The sequence below is a fragment of the Marmota flaviventris genome, chromosome 3 (genome assembly GCF_047511675.1).
Source record: "Marmota flaviventris isolate mMarFla1 chromosome 3, mMarFla1.hap1, whole genome shotgun sequence".
NCBI lineage: Eukaryota > Metazoa > Chordata > Mammalia > Rodentia > Sciuridae > Marmota > Marmota flaviventris.
The window spans coordinates 10209136-10220821 of NC_092500.1; positions in this window are offsets into that span (position 1 = coordinate 10209136).

Below are 11686 nucleotides of genomic sequence, written 5' to 3' on the forward strand. Positions count from 1 at the left end.
TCCTCCACAGTCATTGGAGGGAAGGGTTCCCGCTGGCCTTGGATGGCCACTAGGATGCCATCCTGCTGGGGGAAGCCAGGCCAGCCCCACAGTGTAGCCCTCCGCTGCCCCTGCCCCACCCTGACCACAGGGAGATGGCGAGACCCTGTCTGCTCGCGGGGACCTGATGGGCCGTCCCGGGCTAGCCAGGCCTGTCTTCTGTACAGCCAGGTCCTGGTGAGTGTCTGGTGACACCTCGATCACTGGGAAATGGGTGGTGACTTGGCCCAGGGACATGAGCAGCAGTGGAGCTGGCCCCGACTTCCTGCTCAACATGCCGGATTAGCCGGCACGAGGGAGCAGTTGCCAGCCGAGCACAGGGCCGCCCCCCAGGGCCTTGATGTCTGGCGGGGTCGGGAGGGGTCTGTGCGTGCACTGAGAATCTAACTCAGTGGGCAAGGTCAGGGAGGACAGCGCTGGGGGGTCAGAACGGGAGCCCCGCCCAGCCAAGCAGTCAGGGAGGCTGCCAGGGGAGCTGATGCTCTTGGGGGATGAGTAGGAGTTAAACAAAAGTGGATGGGGCAGCAGGGAAAAGCATTCCAGACAGAGGGAACGGCATAAGCAAAGGCACAGAGTAAAACTCCATGGTGTGTGTGAACCACAGCAGTTCTGTGGTGAGAGGGGAGGCCAAGTAGGCCAGCAGGACAAGGTCTCCAGGGCCCGGCACACTATTTTGATGTTCAGATTTGGGAATTTGTCACTGGGATAGGGGAAAGAGTCAGGATCTGGGCTCTACCCCTGCCTCTGTTCATCCACATATTTGGCTCACAGAGTGGCAATGTGACCGTGGGCAGGTGTTGTGGTTTAGATGTGATGTGTCCCCCAAAGTTCCTGTGTGAGACAAAATTCAGAGGTGAGCTGGGGACTGTGTGCAGGAGGCTGAGGCAGGAGGATCATGAGCTCAAAGCCAGCCTGGGCAATTTGGTGAGGCCCTGTCTCTAAATAAAATATATAGAGAACTGGGGACGTGGCTCAGTGGCCAAGCACCCCCAGGTTCAGTCTCCAGGACCAAAGAAAAGCCAAGTTCAGAGGTGAAATGATTGGGTTATGAGAGTCTTCACCTAACCGTGCAGGGATCCCCGATAGGAATTAACTGGGTGGCGACTTAGGCAGGTGGGTGCGGCTGGAGGAGGTGGGCCGATGGGGATGTGCCTTTGGGGTTTATACTTTGTGCCTGGTGAGGGGACTTTTCTCTCTGTGCATACTGGTGCCATGTCCTGGCTGCTACCTCCGCCACACCCTTCCGTCATATCTCTGCTTCACTCAGGCCCTCAGCAATGGAGACCCCTGAAACCACGAGCCCTTCAATTAACTTTTCCTCCTCTGAAGTTGTTTTTGTCAAGTCTTTTGGTCACAGCCGTGAAAACGCCGGCTAACACAGCAGGTCACTTCCTGCCCAATGCCCTCCGGTGGGCCCAACCCTGCACTGCCTGGTCCTAGTCCTGGTCCTGGTCCCCACGCAAAACCTGGAGACAGGGCTGGGTGAGCTCAGCAGGACCTCACCTGGCACCCCACCTCAGGAGACCAGGGCCCGGCGGGCACACAGAGAGCGTGAAGGCTCGGAATGTTGAAAATGGGGAGGGGACTCGGCTGGAGCCTTGCCTGGGGTAGGCAAGGTCCTGGGTTCAATCCCAGGCACGAAAAAAAAGTGATTCTCACAATGGCCCTCCGTAACTAGAACGCACGAATAAACAAAGCAAACAGGAGGGGGAAGAGATGGTTTGGGGTGAATCACAGGAAGTTGCCCCTGGACCCAGGGAGCTGGTCCACCTCGGGTCATGAAGCTGCAACAGGCCCTCGTGGGGACGTCTTGTCAGGGGAACTGCATGTGAGTCAGGTTTTCTGTCATTTGTAGTAAAAGGCCTCCCTCCCTGGTTCAAGCTGAAGACATGAGTTCACTTCAAGGACTGGCCTGTCCACAAAGAGATTTTTGCAGAGACACAGGACGAAAACATGGACCTGCTCCTTGAACACGGGACCTGCTCCTTGATCATGGGACCTGCTCCTTGAACATGGGACCTGCTCCTCACCTTCATTTCCAGTAACTTTAAAATGTGTAAGCAGGGTTGTGGGTGCAGCTCAGAGGGGGAGGGTGTACTTTGCACACACCAGGCCCTGGTTCCATCCCAACACTGCAAAAAAGAAAGAAAGAAAGAGAGAGAGGAAGGAAGGAAGGAAGGAAGGATTGTAGAAATATGGAAATGAAAATAAAAGCATTAAAAATTTTAAAGTCAGATGGGTGCAGTAGCGCACACACCTGCAATCCCAGCCGCTGGGGAGGCTGAGGCAGGAGGATCATGTGTTCAAAGCCAGCCTCAGCAACTTAGCATGACCCTGTCTCAGAATAAAATTAAAAAAAGGGTTGGGGATGTGGCTCAGTGATCAAGTGCCCCTGGGTTTAATCCCCCAATTTAAAAACCACTCGAAGTGCTACTCCCCAAAGTAGTCAGGGTTCACGGTTTTGCAGGGAGCCTTTCTTTCCCATGTATTTTCAATGAACTTGAGCTCCAGCGTGCTGCGTTTCTCTTTCTGGTTTTATTGAGTGTATTTTTTATTGTGTGTGTAGCTCCTTATATCCTGGCTTTTCACGGGGCTGTAACCAAAGACGTTCCCAGGTCGTTCAGATCCCTCCTAGGCGTCAATTTAGTGGCCGCAGCATCACGTTCTGTGGCAGAACAAAGCAGGTCACATCCGTCCGCCCCGCGCTGCCCAGGGAGGTCTGGCCACTGTTCCCAGCTGGACGCGTGGCAGCTCCTGTACTTCTACCTCATTTCCTCTAACAAAGTGTCACAAATTCGGCCTCCAGTGGCCAGCAGTGCTGTCTGTGTGTCCTTTGACAAGCAGTCCCCGCGGCAGAGCCCTGAGGGCCGTGGGCCTAGCAGCTCCCACCCTCTCTGAACCCCAAGGCTTTCTTCGGCAGCTTTCAGTGGAGACACCAACCCTTGGGGGGACCTCCCAGGCCCTACACCTCCCCACACCTCCACTGCAGAGAGGACGTGGAACAGGAGGCCCTCAGCCTCCCCTCCTGGAACCTGGACAGCTCTCAGCTCTCAGCCCTCCCACCCCATGGGGACCCCCTCACATACCTCCAGGCCACCCTGCCTGTCCCCAGGAGGCCCCCACTTGGCTCGCCTCCTCTGTACCAATAACACTCCTCCCCTCCTTTCTGTCACCCATAAAAGAAAGACCCAAGTTCCCTTGACTCTGGCCCTGTGTCATGGTCTGGATGTGAGGTGTTCCCCAAAAGCTCACACGTGAGACAGCACAAGAAGGTTCAGAGGAGAAACGACTGGGGTGACAGCCTTAACCCAGTGAATCAGTCCCCTGCTAGGGATTAACTGAGTGGTCGCTGAGGTGGTGGGTGGGTGGAGCTGTGGGAGGTGGGCGTGGGGGCGTGGCTTTGGGGCTGTATATATTTGTGTCTGGCACTAGGTTCCCTTTTTTTCTGTTTTGTGATCATGAAGTGGACGGCTTCCCTCCTCCACACTTTTCCGCCACAATGTTCTGCTTCCCATCAAGCCCTGAGGAATGGAGCCGACCTTCTGGTGGCTTTTGGCCACGTTTATTGTGATATTCAGAAGCAGAAGGCAGAGCAGAAAGATTTGAAAAACTTGGACTTGAAAGGCAGGTCCTTAAGGAGGTTGCAGTTGTTAAAGACATTTTGTCACTGAAGAAATCCTAAAGACTTTTCCTAGGGACAATAAGAAAGATGACTTGAGGTCATCTGAGGAGCTGGTGTGAGACCACCCCCATCTCAGGCTTGAGGGAGCAAAAGTGAAAATTCTCTTGAGACCGTGGGGCACCCTTCTTGCACAAGGGGACCTAGGAAGTTTTTTCAATGTGCTCAGCCACCAAGACACTCAGAGACTGCTCTGACCACAGGATTGTTACCTAAAACTCACTAACATCCCTTGGCACCCACTTAAACCACCCACACCTAGTCTGTTTTGGTTTGAGTGTGGCGTGTCCCCTAAAAGCTCTTGGGTGAGACGACGCAGAAGGTTTAAATGATGGGGTTGTACGTATCTTAACCCAATCAGTGAATCAATCCCCGATTGGGATTAACTGAGTGGTAACTTAAGGGGTGGGGTGTGGCTGGAGGAGGTGGGCGTGGGGGCGTGGCTTTGGGGGATATGTTTGTACTTGGCAAGTGGAGGCTCTCCCTCTGTGGTCACCCTGTGAGCTGCTTCCCTCTGCCATTCTCGTCTGCCATGACAGAGCTGGCTGTATATGGACTGAGACTCTGAAACTGTGGGCCCTGAAGTGAACTTTTCCTCCTCTACCGTGGCTCTGGTTGGGTGCTTTAGTCACAGCGGTGAAAAAGATGACTAAAATCCCTTGTGTCTCCCTCCTCCTCCCAGCAAGCCACCCAGAATCAGAACCATCTACGCTGCGGCCTGCACCTCCTGGCTCCCAGATGCTCCCGCCTCTGCCCTGGGGAAGGCTCCCCGGCACGGGAAGCCTCCCCCCTGCCCTGTCCCCCTCGTCTCTACAGGCCACTTCGCTGGCTGCCCTGGCTTCTGTGACCCTGTCCTTGTGGGGGGGCAGGTTAGCAGCCTCCTCCTCCTCCCCTTTCTGCCTTGCCCAGGCTCGCCCTGGGGCCACGGTGGTGGCCCCACACAGCCCCGTCTGTGGCCTTGGCTGTGCTCAGTCACAGTCCCTGGGTGCAGGGCAGTTGGGGCCTTTCACACTCCGTGGGATGCTGATCGAGGAGCTGGGTGTCACCATGTTTCCGGGACCTCTGGCTACTACCTGCGGGGCCAGGAGTGCTGGGAGGGAGGCCGCCCCCATTGCCCGGGGCCCCACAGACCCTGGGCTGGGGAATTGTCCTTCCAGAAAAAGCAACTGAGGCCTTTTCCTGCCCGCAACCCCCCAACACTCCCCCAAATCATTATAGCAAGCATTTAGAAATCGATGGTTGGAAGCCAGGCACAGGGGACTCCTGTCGTCCCAGCTATTCAGGAGGCAGAGGCAGGAGGCTCGCCTGAGCCCAGGAGTTCCCAGGCAGCCTGGGCACCAGGGAAAACCCACCGCAAAAAAAAATCATCAAATAGAATAACACAGATGGCGGGGGGTTACCGTTTCCTGAGATGGAGAAACTACAGCCCAGGGCAAAGATGTGCAGGTACAAAATGACAATGTCATCCTGGGAGACCTCCGCTTCCAGATGTGCCCTCCCACCTGCAAGACCTGGGCCCTCCACCCATGTGGACAGGTCACCATGGAACCCAGAGGGACAAACCCCTGGGGACACCCAGGCCTCACCCTCAGACCAGCCAGAGCGGCTGGGGCTACACACCCTGCAGCGGCTGCGCTGTGCAGCCTCCGGGCACCTGGGCCACCTCCCGGGCACCTGCCCCCCCCACCGCCTGATACCAGGCTCCTGGCTGGGCCCTCACTGCCCGCTCTCTGCTTTGGGAAGCAGCTTTATCAAGATGTGACTCACGTGCCATCGAATCCCCACGTGAGAGCACAGGTGTGGGTTGGTGCCCTGGGGACCTGTGTGTCCCCACAGTCGCCGCAGTGCACTCTCCACCATGAAAGAGAAGCCCACGCCCTTTGGCCACTGCCCAGCCGATAGCAACCGCTCACCTGCTCCCCCCCTTAGGCTTGCCTACCCCAGGCATCCCAAAATGTGCTTCTCTTGCTGGGCACCTGGGCCATCTCCCCACCCAACACCAGGCTTCTTATCAAATGGGGGTGCTAACAGGGCCACCAGTTTGCTGGGAGAGCTGAGATGAGGCCCTGAGCGCCAAGGGCTGCATCTGGCCGAGGCCACGTGCCCATCTGCTGTCCCACCGTCCAGGGCTGCGGCTGCACGCGCGCTCCCCTCGCCCTTGCCTGTGAGCTCATTTCACCCTCCTCGCCACCCCGGCAGCCCAAGCCCCTCTCAAGACCCCAGACCTCCCGGCATCTCCTCTCAGACATCCTGGCAAGCCCTCTGTCTGCCTGCTGAGTCCCGGCGCAGTGAATGGAGTGACCCTCTACCTGGTCACCACCCCTGTGCCTCCCCCTACCCCCCATCAACCTGTCAGCCTGAGGCAGGTCTCAGCAGGCTCCTCCGCCCAGCGGCCACCAGCCGGGCTCTAGGGTCTTCCATCCACCTGCTGGCCTGGTGCTCCTGTCTGAGCCCTAGCTTCCTGGATGACAAAACGGGGTGACAATAGAGCCTTGTCCCCGGGTGTTAGAGGGTCGCATGAACGGAGCACCCGCTAACATCACTGCTGTTTCCACCCTCCCTCACCTGGATGACCGGCGCTCCTGCCCAAGTCCCTGCCTCCGGGTCCCCGCACCCTCCATGCGTGGCCTAAGGGCACCAGCTGCGGGGTGCTGACCACGAGCAGGACAGGGAGCCACCACCAGGTTCCTTTAAGCATCGTGACACTTCCACGCATGCTGTTGCCCTCATTTCCCAAACGAGGCTTGGAGTCCCACGGGGGGAGCTAACCATTGCCCGGGCGCACGCCGGGCCTCGGCGCATGGATTCCAAACATTTACCGCGTGTGCCGGGCACGGAGCTAGACCTAGGGAACCACCCCAACCAGACCAGCACCGACCCAGCCACAGGGCAGTGATCCTTCCAGAACACAAATCAGACCTCTCTAAAATCAGGGACCATCCCTTCTGCCCCCAGGATCCAGACAACCTTTTGGGACACCCTGGGCCTCCAGATGTGCTTCCAGATGTGCCCCACTCTGCCCACATGGCTCCTTCCCTCTGCCCACTCCCGCACTGTCCCTGTCCTGCTCTACTCCAGCACATGGGCAACACGGGGCCCTGCACCCCGCATGCTCCTTCCCCCTCTCCCTCCAGCCTCTCCCCCAGGGCCAGCTCTCCCACCCTCTCTCCAGGTCTTTGCCTGCAAGACCTTCGGGAACTTCATCCTTGGTCACCTCCTCCAGGAAGGCTTCCTTCTTGTTTCTGGGGAGGGGTGGGAGCACTGGTACCTCCGGCCCCCTGTCTTGCACATGAGACTTGTGTCTTCTCTTGGAGGGCCAACCCTGGGCCTTCGTCCTTCTGAATGGCCACCCTCTACCTCTGTGCCCCACATCCCATCCACCACCAGGTCTCCGCCTCCCTAGGACCCCGGGCCCAGTGTGGTGGTTTCAAGGGAGCAGTTCCACACGGCCAGCATGCTGAGTGACCGGCCACTGGGCCGTCTCCTCTCTGTAAACACAGGAATGGAGGGACAAAGAGGGAGTGCTGGACGCTGGGGGACTGGACACCCCAGGGCTCTGGCTTCTGTGACTCCAGACCAGGGCACCAGGGGCTGTGAACCACCTAACTGTCCACTCCCTTCCCTCGCCCCAGGCCCTCTCCAGGGCAGGCAGCGTCCTGGGAAGAGATGACCAGAGCTAGAGTCCGACCAAGAGCTCAGGATCTGACCGTGCAGCGTCCCTGGGCCTCAGTTTCCTCATCTGAAAAATGACCTCATCTGTGCGTCCTTGCCTGTCTCAGGGTGGCGGCGAGGGCTGTGGGAGGAGAGGTGACAGAAGCCGCCTTTTCAGAGGGCAGACGCTCATTGTCTGGCTGGCTTCCTGACAGTCCCATCTTGGACACACTCTGTCTCATACTATAAAAAACGTCCCAGTGAATTTGGCTTCGCTTTCTCTGGAGGCCCAGGCCAGTGTGGGTGTCCCCTGGGTTGGGGTCTGTTGGGAGGGTTCTTTCTGGAGATGTCCCGGGGGGAGCATGCAACCCTCCTGCCCACTGAGGACTGGGCTAGACCCCACCTCCACCTGTCCCCACCTCCCAGCACTGGCCACTCGCTGGCCTCTGGAGGCCGCTGTGGGGACCAGGGGAGGTGGCCACAGAAGGTGTCTCGCCTCACAAATCAGGGAGGCGGCCTGGGCTGGGGCTTGGGGACAGGAGGGTCCCACATCTCCCTAGAGGATAAGAAGGAGCCACAGAACACCACCCTGGGCCCCAGCCACCCCCAGTGTGGCCACCCTGACCCCGCGGCCTCAGAGAAGCCAGGGACGCCCAGAAGGGTGCTCTCAAGATGGCCGCCGCGGCCGCCAAGGCCCGCTCTCCTCCCAGGCGCCTTGGGAGAGGGAGGGCGCCAGGGCCAGGCCATGGTCACTCCCCGCAGCCCAGGGGTGCCGAGTGGGGCGGGAGGCGTGGGGAGGAGGGAGTTGGGTGGGTGGGGGGCCGGGGAAGAGCCAGAGAGAGGGGCCGGGAGGGAACAAAAGGTCCCTTTGTGGCGCAGGGCAGGAGACGAGCGAGCGCATTACCCAATGCCCAGAAGCCATGTTGGTAACAAGAGAACCATTCTCTGCCTCGCTTGGAAAACAACTTGGAGCAGAGAGAGACAGGGAGAGATTTAACCCCATGGGCGCGGGCGCAGGGCCCGAGGCCACCGTTGGGTGGGGGAGCGAGGGCACGCTTGGGGCCTTCCACCGAGCGGGCCATTTCCTGTCTCCCAGGCCTGGTCTGCAGGGGCTGCGACCAGAGTCCCAACATGGCCGCTTGGCCAAACCCCAGCAGCCTTTGGACCAGGGACGGGAGCCGTGGACATGGCGGGCCTCTACCTGCCTGGCCTGGGCAGGCGAGCAGCACCCTCCAGGCCTCAGGCCTGGCCCACCCCAGCCTCTGGGGGGCCCTTGCACCTCCTGGCCTCGGGTTCCAGGACGGGCCCCAGTTCCAGGGCTGCCCAAGCTCCCTTCCTCCTGCTGCCGACAGGAGTTGCCTCTCCCTGGGAAACCCCCGTCCATCTTTGCAGTTTTGTCCTGTAGAAAGTTTTCCCTAAAATTGAATCAAAGGTCCTCATCCTCATTCTCGGTCCAGCTTTCTCCCCTTCTGGGGGGGGCGGTGGGGTGGATACTGAGGGAGCCTGCCTTCCCCTGCAGCTCTGGCCATGCACCCAGCCCTGTTCCAGCCCTGGGGCCATGGCTGTGGACAAGACAGACCACCCTTGCCCACAGGGAGCAGATAGTCTCATCAGGAAGATGGACCATGAACCTTCACGTTGGAGTCTGCTGGTCATAAGCCAAGCAGGTAGAGGGACCCAGGGGAGCTGCATTAGAAACGGTGGTCAGGGAGGACCCCTGCAAGGGTGTGACCTGGATAAAGAGCTGCATGAAGAGAGGAAGAATATGGGGGAAGGGTGTTCCAGACAGGGAACAGCAACGAAGGCCCTGGGGGAACATGCAGCAAGAGCTGGAGACAGTGTGGTGGGGGCAGATGAGAGAAAGAGAGCCTGGGCCCGGCAGGAGGGCCTGGCTGGGGAAGCCAAGGTGTGAAGGCCCTCAGGGACTTTGAGCAGGGACCCTGTGGTCCAGGACTCTCTGGCTGCCCTATGTGGACTACCCTGAGGGAGGGGGTCAAGAGAAGAAGCTGGGGACCTAGCAGGACATTGCTGCAGCCCCTACACTGTGCACACTCCTGACCTCAAGGCCAGTGCCCTGGGTTGCCCACTCCTCCTAAATACAATGCAGCTCCTGCTATGCAAGTTTACCCAGCACCTACTCTGTGCCAAGAGGGGCCTTGTTCCTATAGGACAGGTGCCCAAAGAGAGCAGCCCTGGCCTGTGGGTCCACAGGAAGGTGAGCCTCAACTATGACGCCCTGGCTGCATGTAATGAAGCCGCCTCTCTGGGTGTTATTAAACTTCAAAGGGCCTTGAGCACACCCCACCCCCAGCCCTACCTTGCAACATCAGCAAATTTCCCAGAAAAGCAGAGGCCCAGAGCCCCCGCCTCCAACCTCAGGCGGGTCCCTGGACTCCCAGAGCCTCAGTTTCCTCATCTGTAAAATCGCAGCCAGCAGGAGGTTTGCTGGTACGCGAAAAGAAGACAGGCAGAAAAGGACGTGCTGCCAGGTGAGGCCACAACCCTCAGTCACCTGGCTGGGAAGAGACAGCATCTCCCAAGGAGCCCTTGTGACAGGTCTCGCCACCTGCTGCCACGGCCAGTGCACCTGCCAGGCCTCCATTCAGTCCTGGGCAGACAGGTGCCAAGTGCCTGTGTCAGCAGCACCTGGAGCGTGGGACTGTCACTGCGGAAAGTACTGACAGTGTCGGGGCCTCTGGACAGCAGAGAGGCCTATGGGCAGGAGGGGGTTCACAGCCCTGGGGACGGGAGTGGGGCAGGCTGGGCGACTCTGCCTGAGCGGAAAGGAGCGTGCCAGGACTGGGCACCCACCCTAGCCCGCAGGAGAGCCACCCCCGGCCCCTGGCCGCCCCTTTCTTGCCATTTGACATTGTCACCCACCCGAGGGGCCCCACAGGATGGTGGCGGGAGTCAGTTGTGCACGTGCTGAGTGTGCGAACCCCTGGGAGGGGCTGTTGGTGGCGACACTGGAGGGGGCCAGGCACCATTTACAAAAGAATCCTCGTGCGGGCAGAGAGAGACAGGGACCTCAGGCAGAGATGGATGGACGGAGGCCCCCAGGAGTCCTGGAGGAGGCCAGAGGGAGGACTCGTCCTGACTGGGAGGTGCAGGGAGGGCCCGTGGGGCAGGACCCGAGCAGGGACAGGCATGGAGCAGCACATCTGCTCAGAGGACCGGGGAAGTCAGCCCCAGACGGCAGGTGGGGCAGGAGGCGGCAAGTGGCTGCTTGGGAGCTTCACCCCCAGGCCACAGCTGCCAGCCTCACCTCCTGCCACCCAGACTCGGCTTAAGGCTCCTGCCTGGTTAGTGTGACCTTGAGCAAGCACTGACCCTGTTAAGTTATCTTTTTATCTGAAAAATGAGAAGGTTTTGGTACCCACCTCATAGAACTGTCTGGTAAAATAAGCTTCAGGGAGGGGAGGTGGCTTTATAGTCAGCATGTGCAATGGCTCTGTCCCCAACATCACGCAAAGGCGCGGGCACACACACAGCAATAGCAATAAACTTCAGTGTAGCTGTGGTGCCTGAGGCTGATATACAATAAACACTAGTTTCTGTTTTTGAAAAGTCAGTTCATTTTTTAAAAGGTTCCCAACCAGCCGGGCGCAGTGGCACACACCTGTAATCCCAGCAGCTCAGGGGACTAAGACAGGAGGACGGCCAGTTCAAAGGCCCTAAGCAACTCAGTGAGACCCTGTCTATAAATAAAACGCAAAAAGGGGCTGGGGATGTGGCTCCGTGGTTAAGTGCCCCTGGGTTCAATCCCTGGTACCAAACAAAAAAAAAAAAGTTCCCAACTGTTCTGCACCAGTGGGTGCTGCCCGCCCTGCACTCCCTCCTGGCACCACGTGAGGCTCGACTCACTGCCCCAGCTCAGTGCCAGGGACCCTTCCAGGAAGCCTGGCCGAGGATCTCGGCAGCTTGTTCATTCCACCCCGAGGGGAAGGGACTATCCTCAACCCATTTTACAGCTGGGAAAACTGAAGCTCAGAGAGCCGCCGGGCTGCGCGCTGGCGTCAGAGCTGGATTCGGGGTGAAAGGCCAGGCCTCGCCCGCCTCCCAGCCCCACCCTGGGCCAGGTGCCTCTGTCTCATGGATCCGCTGCCCAGAGGTCACCGGTGGCCTCCTTCCTTCTCAGAGGAGGAAGCTGGAACCCAGACACGGGCTGGGACTGCCAGCTGCCACCCAGCCAGAGGTGGCCAAGCAAGTCCTGAGGAGGCCGACGGGTCTGCGGATGCAGGGGCGGATGGGAGGACAGGAGCCCCAGGGGGACAGGCCTGAGGAAGTCTGGGGACAGGGGGCAGGTGGCCTCAGAGG